Consider the following 10,485-nt stretch of genomic DNA (forward strand, 5'->3'; position numbering starts at 1 on the left):
CGGCCGGGGCCCGCCCCCGCGGCGACCGCCACGTACCTTCTCGGCGCAGGCGGCCGTGGTGGCGGCCCGCCCTCTCGCGCAATCTCGTCTCGGCGTCCGGCGCTGCCCAATCAGAGGCCTCCGCGTTGCCCGGGCGGGGGTCAGGCCCGGCCAATCCCCGCGCCTCGAGGGGCGGGACCTGTCCCCATGGCAACGGGAGCCGGGGCCGCCGGAGTGCCGTGGGGCTGTCGCGCCGCACCGTACCGCACCGTACCGTACCGCGCCGCGCCGTGCCGCACCGCATCGCGCCTCGCCGCGCCGCTGAGCCCCACAGATCCTCAGGAGGACGCCCGGGGGACGCCACCTTCATCCTCGCGCGCAGGAGACACCTCGCCCTTAAGAAGCAGCGGCTCCTCTCCCGCCGCCGGGGGACCGAAAGGTAGCATCGCCCGTCCCGGGCCGCCTCTGGCGCGGCGGTGCCCCTCGTCGATGGCGGAGGGGGCCGGCGGGAGGCGCCCCGCGGGCGCGGAGGCCTCGCGGCGGGGCAGCTCCTGTCAGGGAGAACGGCTGGCCGCCGCGGGGCGGGGCGGGGGGGGCGCGCTCTCCCTCGCGGGTGTTATACCGTCCTCCGTCCTGTCAGATTTGAAAACACGAAACAACGGTAATGCGGGGGGAAAACGGTGCGCGCGGCGGTGCCGGGAGGCGGGCGGGCGAGAGGCTTTCTCCCGTGGGGGGGGGGTGGGGGGTGGAGGTGGCGGGAGAGGGGAGCAACCGAAGTTTGGCCGAGAGCGTCCTGCCGCCCGCCAGGAAGGAGGCTCCCCAGGTTTCCCTCCCTCCGGCCTTTATGCACGGGTGCCGTCCGCCGGAGTCAATGGCTTTTCAGGAAGTAACACTTCAGCAGCCCCGCTGATCGACGCGTAAGCGGTTAGCTTTAAAGCACCAGGAGAAATTAATGCATACCTGGCAGCAGCAGCAAAATCTTGACTGGCTGGTAATTGCACAACCGCAGGAAAAACTTTGGCTGCTTTGTCCAGGAGACTAGATGTGTTTCACTAGAAAGGGTATAGCTTTTCAGCTTTATGCTTACTATAGTAACACTGGAGGAGGTAGGTAAAATACTCGTGTCAGGCTAGCTGCTGTACTCAGAAAATATTCCAAAAGAGGAAAAGGTTGAAACGTGGTTATAGAGAGGTAATTTTTTTTTCTGAAAAGAAAATGGCTATGGTTTTCAAAAACGTTCACATTTGGCAACACTTTTTAGTAAGCCTGTAGGAGGAAAAGCCTCTTGTTTGAGTTGTATTTGCTGTGAAGAAATAATGTCCAGCATTTTCAAAATTAGACCATCACAGTAACAACAATGAAGCACCGGTACACCACATTATCAAGTTCAATGTGGAGGTTTTGGGTCTTGTTTGTCATCTTGTTTTTCTCCCACTCTAAAGAAAAGACCTGTAGTTGACTCAGTATTGGTGCAGTTCTGCCCCGAATTCTGAAGTGACTGTCCCTCTCAACTGAACAGAGCAGCACGGGAAAGATTCCTGCTCTAAAGACTGGATAGGAGATGAAGAGCCACTCAAAAATTGTTTGAAACCGGGTTTTGTTGTAACCTTTATTGACCTTTGCTTAAGACTCACAAAAGGTTTATGGGAGAAGCCCACATTTATGTGAGCACTTAAGATCCACTTGTATCTCTTACTGTCAGTTGCTACGCAATGATCTTGTCCAGTCACAGTGCAACATCCACCATGGGCTGCAAATTATTAACCTCATTACATACAGTAACTCCTAACTGTGATTATGTATTTTCCTTTTTACTCGCTACTGTAATCTTTTGGACAGTGGCAATATTTTATTTTAGAATAAAAAAGATAATTATATGAAAAAGTAATGTCTATCTTTAAGAAGAATGTGTTGTAGTAGAACAATGTGAATCTCATTCACTTCTAACCAAGATAATTAACAGACAAAAAAAAGGGGGAAACAAAATTGTAAATTAATATTGCTTATTGGGTCTACTTAAAACTTCCATTAGCTATTGGATGCAAAGGCATCTAATGTAGGCATCTGATGTAAATTTGCTTGTGACTTGATGCTATAATACGGTTTGACAGATCATTATTTGATATGTGAAATTATATTCAGAAAACCCCATCAGGCAAATAAAAACTAAGCAAGAACAACAAAAAGGATTATTTTTGAATAAGACTAAGAAGTTTCCATACCTTGGCTGTGTAGTAGTGGTAGTATTGCTGAACATAAACTTTTTGTTCATATAAACCAAGTTACAGGTTTTGTGTCAAAACCTGCCCCTGAGTGATATGTATATAACTTAAATTCTAATCATGAAGGGGGGAAGCAGTAGTTTTCTGAGATAATAAAAAATGTAAAATATTATTATATTGACTCAAATGTCAGAGGTGTGGAAATATTGACCCATGCTTCTAGTGATATACTGACTAAACAAATGCGCTTTACAGAAGAAAGATAAAATCCTTTACTGTTAAGTTAAAAGCCCGTATCAGTGTTGCCTTGATTTGAACTCCTGTGCAACAAAGGTGTTTATCTAGTGAGGTATTGTGCTCTTGTCTATTTGGTTGCTCAGTAAGCAGAAGAGATCTCTCTGAAGCTCCTGTGAGATACATAGTAGACACAAGCTTTCTGGATAGGGATATGCTTGTATGTAGCTAAAAACATGGCCGGGTACTTAAGCCAAATTGAATGAAATCAGAGGCAAAATTCATGTTAATTTCAACAGGTTTTGCTCTTATGTACTATGCATGATTTGACAGTTGGAAGAATGAAAGAAACTGCATTTTATTAGAACTGTTTTAATCATATTCAGTTGTAAATATTATTCTTCATTATAGGTAATTCAGGAAATATATGGGTCCTTTTCACGATTACATTTCTCATGCTTTATAGTCTTTATAAAACAAGAGTGGGACGTTTATGCATATTTGGATTACTAAGTAAGTAGAAATCAATGGGAATTAACAAATTATGGAAATAAATCTCATTAGGCAGCTATCATTAATTGCCTAAATATTTTTAAATCTGGCTCCATATCATTAGATCTAAATTTATTCGTGTTAGCTATTTTGTATTTTCTTTCCAAAGGGGAAAAAAAGTACCTTGAAGTCCTGGGGCATTTAAGGTTTGCTTTAGCATCATCATTTATTGCTGACTAGAACAAAATGCGTATTGGTAGAATAATTGAAACACTTTTTGATTTGAGATTAGGGCTTGAGCAAACACTTTGGTTGCCTATAGTAGCATATTTGAAATGAGGTTGGTTTTTACGCCAGCGCTGGCAAAATTGCTGTTTGGATTTATACAAAATGAATTTTTGAGATTCCAGGTTTGCTGTTGTATTTTGTTCTGTATGGGAACTGAACTTACAGTACAGGAAGCTATATTGGTACTGGTAAATTTTTTTTAAAAATTTGCTTTTGAAGTTGGGAAGAGTTTTATCAAGTACGCATTGAGTTCAATACAAGTTTTTGCTTGAGTATTGGTTTCATAAATCTTTCTTTTTGAGCCATCTTTATTGAAAAAAAATCTATAAAATCACACAAGTTTCTTTTAAAAACAAGACTAATATCTTGCCATTTTTCAGTTAGTAAGACAGCTTTGTAGACACTGATACTTATTTTTCTGAAACAATGATAGGGAAGTTCCTTGGAGGCAGGTAGTATATAAATATGTATGTGTATTTGTGTGTGTGCGCACAGGTTTTTAAATAATGAACCATTAACATTGCAACAAGAAGAAAAAATAGTTGTCTTTTCAAGCTTTACTTATGACAGAGCTAAGCATGTGTAGCAGCAGGCTGTATGTTTTGCTTCGATGCCATCTTTATTTCTGAACATACAGTTGTGTTGTAAATAGTACTTGCTGCTTTCCCACTTGAGCATTCATAGTTTGTTACTATATAGTATCCCCCAGCATTTGGGTGACTCATTTAATAAAACAGCTGAAGTGTATTTTTTTTAAAAAAGGTTCTGTCAGCAAATGTTGTACTACACACAGCTGAGGCATGCTGGCTTTTCTGAGAAGCTCAAAAAAGAAGCTGTTCTATCAGCCAACTTTTAACTGTAAAGAGAATGAAGCAGATAAAATGCGGTGAGAAAAATGTAACAAATACAAGTCCAAAGAAAAGAATTTAAGCAAAGTAAACAGGATGAGAAGAAAGGATTCTGCTGCCTTAATGTACTTAAATAATACTGTTTCATATAAAACTGTATTTACATACAGTATTAAAATGCTTCTTGAAAAAATAAGGAGTGTCTGCTGGTGCAGAGAACTGGGTGGGAGGTACTCTTAACAGAAGATTAGGACAGGATGTCCAGGCTGAAACCTGTTGGATACTGGCTAGAAAAAAGGCAACATCTGAATCATGGGGTTAATGGACAACTTTGACAGAAGAGAAAAAATGCTTGAAGGATAATCAAAGGAAAACTGTTGCTGCTTGTGTGGGTGTTACATGTACTGAAAGAGGAGAGAGGGAAAAATGATGCTCACATATTAACTTTTAAAAGGATGAATTCTCATTTGGGAAGAAGAGTATGCAGGTGTTTCTGTATTTTGAAAGATAACTTGTAAAGGGAAAACTATTGCAGATAGTAGCCATTTCCCTTTTCATGTCATTTTCTGCTCATGTCTTCAATGAGAAATCTATATCTAGAGGACTAGTGACCTAGTGAAAAGACATCTTCACCACAACCAGAGGTTTAGCTTAGCATCTTGAGCTGAAACAGGTTTTTGCACTTCAGTCTCAAAATTGTTGCCACATTTTAGCCGTGCTAATACCAGATTAACTCATTGGACTAACATTGTGAAGAAGATGCATTAACTATAGATCCATTGACTTTCATCGTTGGTTAAGGTATGATAGCTTACAGTGTCTGGGCAGCAAGTCCTCCTGAAAGAACAGGGAAGAACTAACACTGATATGTCAGGTGTTTCCAAACAGAAAATAAGGCAGAAGAATAATCTGTTTGTGCCTAATTTCAAATGTTTAATGTATTTTTTTAAGATTTTATGAGCTAATCTATATCTTTGCAAATAATTTTTAGAGAAATGGAAAAACCCATGGAATTAAACATTCTCTGTTTAAACTGTGATATATGGACAGGTATATCACTGTTTTCAGAGAGGTGAAAGCATATTCAAGGTACTAGGTGGCTAGCTCAAACTGCTGAAGGAGTACTTTACATAGTTCAGATATATTTTTAATATTCTCATTCTAGTACTGAGGTTAGAATATTCTTAGAAAGCTGAAGATCAGTAGATCTATTTTATCTCTTTCCTGTTCTTTTTTTTTAATTCAGCACTGCATATGAAGATTATTCACTTCTCCAATGTACAGCATTAAAATGGGAAGTCACAGTACAGGCATAACAATAGAGAATATTGCTGCACTGTATCTCACACAGGTTTAATTACTTCCATCTCAGATGGCGCAGGTGTATGTGAAATTTTATGAATAGGTAGGCTTATTTGTGTATTCTGTAAGTCTGGATTTATGTTTACATTGTCCATCATGGTATGCATGAGTTTGGCAAGTGAAACATGCAATATGACATTTACAGTGTTGTGCTATCTTGCTTCGTAATCATCTGCTGAGCTTCTACATGTGCAGACACTACACACTGATATCACTATATGTTCTTGCCTATCTCACTTTTAGAAAACTTGACGTTGGGTATTACTTCTTTAGAAATATTTGTGCTTTGCTAGGAAAGCGGTGGAGACATCAGTAGCAGAATTATGCTGTTTTCTGGGCAATAGGTGTTAAGTTAATGAAAATTAAATGTTCAAGTTTATATTATAAACACCTGGCAGTTGTGTAAAATAGGTGTGCTAATGCTGTGTTTAGCTGCTTGTGTTAATGTTGCTAGAACAAACTTTAGAAGCTGCATTTTGTACTTATCTTTCAAAGCCCATAGCTCTTTATAATTCAAATGTCTGATCCTGTTCCACTGAAGTTGATAGCAATTTGTGATTTACTTTAGTGGGATCAAGATCAAGGTTGCTGGCAGACAGCCTGCTTCTTTTCTTTTCCAATTGTATTTTTCTGTTCATGCGAGTACATTGGTGGCTCTATTTTCTGCTGACTATCTCATTCTTCTAGCTCTCGCTCTGTTTTTTTTTAAATACTTTAGAGAGGTTTTTATTTTTCGTTTTCCCCAAAGGCTTAGGATACTGGCTTTGTTTATAAACTACAGTATTTGTCAGTTCTAGAGCACTACTTTTATGATTAGTTCTCTTTATGTATTACAAGTAGAGATGTTTGTTTATCCCTGTAGGAAAGGTGAGATTGATTTCTGACACAAGCAGATTAGAGTTGTGCTACCTTTTCATCTAGGTGGGCTACATGTCTTTGACTAAAATCACTTAATTTCCAGATGACAATTGTAACATTAGCTCTGTCCATCTGTCTTTAAGAAAGTAACAGTCAGCTGGGCAGATTCATGACAACTTATATTTCTATTAAACTATATAGCAGTAGGAAGAATAGTAATATTAATAGGCTCAAGCAACACACCCATAGCAGGGCACGAGGTTGTATGCTGTACATTATGTACCACAGATGACAATGATCAAATTGACATTGCTCCTCTTCTGCAGCACTGTGATTGTCTGTTGACTTGGTGGTTCCTAGTCCTGGCAGAAGAAACCACATGCCTGAGTCAGACACATAGACTCAGCCTGAAGGGCCTGGAAAGGAATGGGCATCCAGGAATGGGTTTCTCAAAAGTTGGGAACTGTTGAAGGTAGCTGGTAACACACTGAGAGTGGGATGAACTCTTAATAGTAAAGTGTTTAGTGGAACAAAAACTGGAACCCCAGTTTTCCTCTCATCCTGTCTCTTGTCACTCTTCCCTCTAGTTGCTGAATTTGAGAATCACACTGAGTTTTTTCTTGCAGCTGATTAATGTTAGAATTTGCAATGGGCCTGGCTTCTGCCTTCTAATACGTGTCAGAATAGAATGTGCTCAGTGACTCAGTTGTGACTGTCACACTCTAAAGGTTGACGCATGTCTTAGTCACCTGCTTTTATTGAGGGAATTTTGATGAGTATAGTCTTGGACTAGTAGATACCTAAATACAGTAACTCTGTCTTCACTAGGTAATTATTTTTTATTCTAATAAATGTATTTCCAATTTACTTGTTATAGCACAGGTTGTGTAAACAGTTGGGTTCCTCAAAATACTACTGGAAGTCCTGTGTTAAGCATAGTAGTCTACAAACTCAGCTGCAATGGTAGAGAGATTTTTTGCTTATTCATTTTGGTCTTCTCTGCTTTTAATTCTTCCTGGTACTTGTGGATTTTTTGGCCTGTTTTATCAAAAGGGCTATGATAAAAACACCCTATGCACAACCTGAAACAAAACTGCCTGATGGGCAGTAGATAGACTTCTTTTCAGAGCAGCTTATTACATCAAATAGATGTGAAGAACATATTGTGATATCATCCAGTCCTTCCCATTATGTATGATAGCGTGTAATTACAAAGGTTGCTATTTCCAAGGGGACCCAAATTGTCCATGAGCACAAATCCCACAGAAAGTCAGCAGACCCTATGGCACTTAGTTTGATTAGGGCTTTTGATAGATAAGCTTTGCTGACTACTACAGAGGTAGTTTAAGATGATACGGCTCCAGTTGCCCATCCCAAATCTGCTGGAGATTAGTGCTCCCTCATATGTGGTTTGGCAGACCAACATGTTTGCTTATACCTCAGTTGTTTCAGTTCAGCATGGACATTTTATGTATCAGTTTTCCTGAGTAGCAAGGAAAAAGTCCTAAAAATTTAACTGTGTGCCCCCCTTCGGCCTAAGCTGACAATCCCCATCTCCACAATTATTCATGTTACTAGAAGTTGTAGGTTAGCAGCTTTAAAAAGATTGTTTATGTGTTTAAAATGGATCAGAGACCAGGTGTCATCATTGAAAGCGTTGGCTTTAGTACTTGCCGTAGGCAAAGAATGAATCGATGCCGTAACTATGGCTAGCACTTGAGTTTCTGCCTTCTCTGCCATGGTTCAGCTCACTACATGACCTGTTGGTCTTACATGAAAGGAGCATGCTCAAATAATAGCCGCATATGATTTTCAAAAACACTGTTTACACACCTTACATAACTAGAGTGGCTTATAATAATATTAAATTACTTTTATTTCTATAATTTTGTATATATGAAAATATTTCACTCGGGAAAATATTTATTCATCTATCAGGGGTCCAAATTTTTAGCATTATTAGAAGCTACAGTTTCTTTAAATGAGTACTTCAAACATACATAACCTTTTAAAAAAATAACATTTCTAAAAATACTGAGTATAGTTATTATACTCATATACTTCGTAAGTCTTTTGGTTTTTTATTAGTTTTGTTTCATATCCATTGCATACTTATGGCCTTTCACTTACCAGTTTACTAGGCTGCCCCATTCATACTCTGCTAGAATTTCAGCAAGGTGGAGTTTTGTTTTACTTGTAAATTTTTTTGACTGTGATGCTCTGTGTTTAGAGAAGTTATTGCCCAGGCTGTTCGTCCAGAATCTTTCAAAGTAGATTTTGAGGTTCAGTTCTTTCCTATTCATTTTTTAAATACACTTAGTTGACAGATACTGAACTAAGTGTTTGCCTTACTTTTACTTTCTTTGCTGTTTCTTTCATCTGAAAAGGAAAGTACCATAGCTTCCTCACAACTGTATCTCAATCTGCTTTGGAAGTGAACCATCACGTTGCAAATATTCTCAGTCCTATCTATAGAATTTATAAACCTTTCTTGTTAAGAAACAATGCTCTGATAAAATCTGTAGCATAGCCTAGGCCTCCCAAGGTTCTTCTATTTCAAATGGGATATTAAAGGACTGGAGAAGATTCAGGGAAGACTAACAAGCGTGATCAAAGGTGTGGAAAAGCTTTGTGAAAGGAATCAGTAGGTAAGCTAGCATTGTCTAGGTGAGAAGAGTGAGGACTGGTGTATGATCACTGTTGGAGAGCTATAATATGGAAATGGTAATTAACAATAAATTGTTCACATCTCTTCCAATACAAGAACCTAGGGGGTTATTGAATGAGGTAAATGAATGACAGGTTCAGAGCAGAGATGGTTCACACAACATGTGTTATCTGTGGAACTACTTGCCATAGGGTGTTACAGATGATACAAACTTTTTATGGTTCAAAAATCAATTGAATAAAGAACTGAAATAAAAATCCATTGAAGTAAAGAAAAGGTACAACCTGAATGTAAGAAAGGCCAAAAATCTCGGGCTGAGGCAGTCTAGAAGTAACAGTGAGTATCACTCTGTTCTCATGTCCTTCCCTAAGCACCCGTCACTGCAGACAGGACCCAGGGCTAGAGGGCCCTTTGCTCTTATGGACCAGAGATGTCGTTATGCTCCTGAGGAAGCATATTGAATTATAAATATGATGAGGGCTGGTCATGTTTTATATAGGTAGTCTGTTACAGAAACACTCTTTTCTATTTCTATCCAACCTGCTGCATAGGTTAAGCTATTTCCACTTTCCATTTGTTGTATTCAGGCCTACATGGTGATCTAGCTGTGTTCATATGTTGACAGGTATATCAAAATGCCTTGGTAAGGATAAAATAAGAGACAACAGTGTTCAGAGAATGACTAATACTAGATGTGTCAATCTACTTTTGGAAAAAAGAGGACAAAATTAGGTGATCTTGTCCATGCGAGACAGAAAAAATTAAGTGACAATAGGGTGATGGTTGTCTGCCAGCTAAAAGAATTGATGGCCTGCATCACATATAGACTTATTAATGTTATCCATGCCACTGATACATAAAATGAGCTGTGCCGCTAACAGGTACAAACTCAAGATAGCTCTAGTTCAGGACTTCCCAGCTGCATTGTTGATCTGCCCTGTAACCTAGCCTGGCCTGAAGATCCAGGATAAGGACAGGAAGGGAAACTTCTGGCCAAGTCCATGAACTTGGTGATTTGGTTTATAGAAGCGATCCAGTTAGTACTCAGAAATATTCAGTCTTGGCATCTACATCAAGATCAGGACACTTGAAAACCTAAATAACAATATTTAGGTAAATAACAATAGTATTTGTTAGTTATTATTTCCTGTGATTAAATCCCATTGAAATTACAAACTTAGGCACAGCATTTATACAACAATATTCTGTAATTAAAAACATCTGAAATATTGGAACTTTGGCATTTTTAAAAGTGATAGTGAATAACTAATTCCTTCATTCATCAGCTCTGTAAAGTCACTGCAAGCCAACAGCTTGTGTAGAAGTATAGAAATTAACTTACTAGTTCCAGCAAATCAAATCAATCTGGGTTTGGCATTTTTTTTGTTTGTGTGTTTGCTTGTTTTAAAGGAATGACCTAGGCAAAGCTAATGAGACTTGCTGTTGTGGATCTGACAGTAGTGCTGACATTGAATCTAATATGCTCAATATGGCAGCAACAGTAGCTCCTGCTATCCCATCTGGTAACAATCAG

At 39.5% G+C, this 10,485-nt stretch overlaps 1 protein-coding gene across 1 annotated transcript in view; it reads left to right on the top strand.

Moving 5' to 3' along the window:
- Positions 1–240: 240 nt before the first annotated feature.
- NUCB2 (nucleobindin 2) overlaps positions 241–10,485 on the top strand; it is a 31,123-nt gene continuing 20,878 nt past the window's right edge. Inside the window, exon 1 of the mRNA XM_076344086.1 lies at positions 241–418. The gene's annotated coding sequence lies outside the window, so the exon portion shown is untranslated. The remainder of the gene's footprint in view (positions 419–10,485) is intronic.

The sequence above is a fragment of the Aptenodytes patagonicus genome, chromosome 7, assembly GCF_965638725.1.
Source record: "Aptenodytes patagonicus chromosome 7, bAptPat1.pri.cur, whole genome shotgun sequence".
NCBI classification, from domain to species: Eukaryota; Metazoa; Chordata; class Aves; order Sphenisciformes; family Spheniscidae; genus Aptenodytes; species Aptenodytes patagonicus.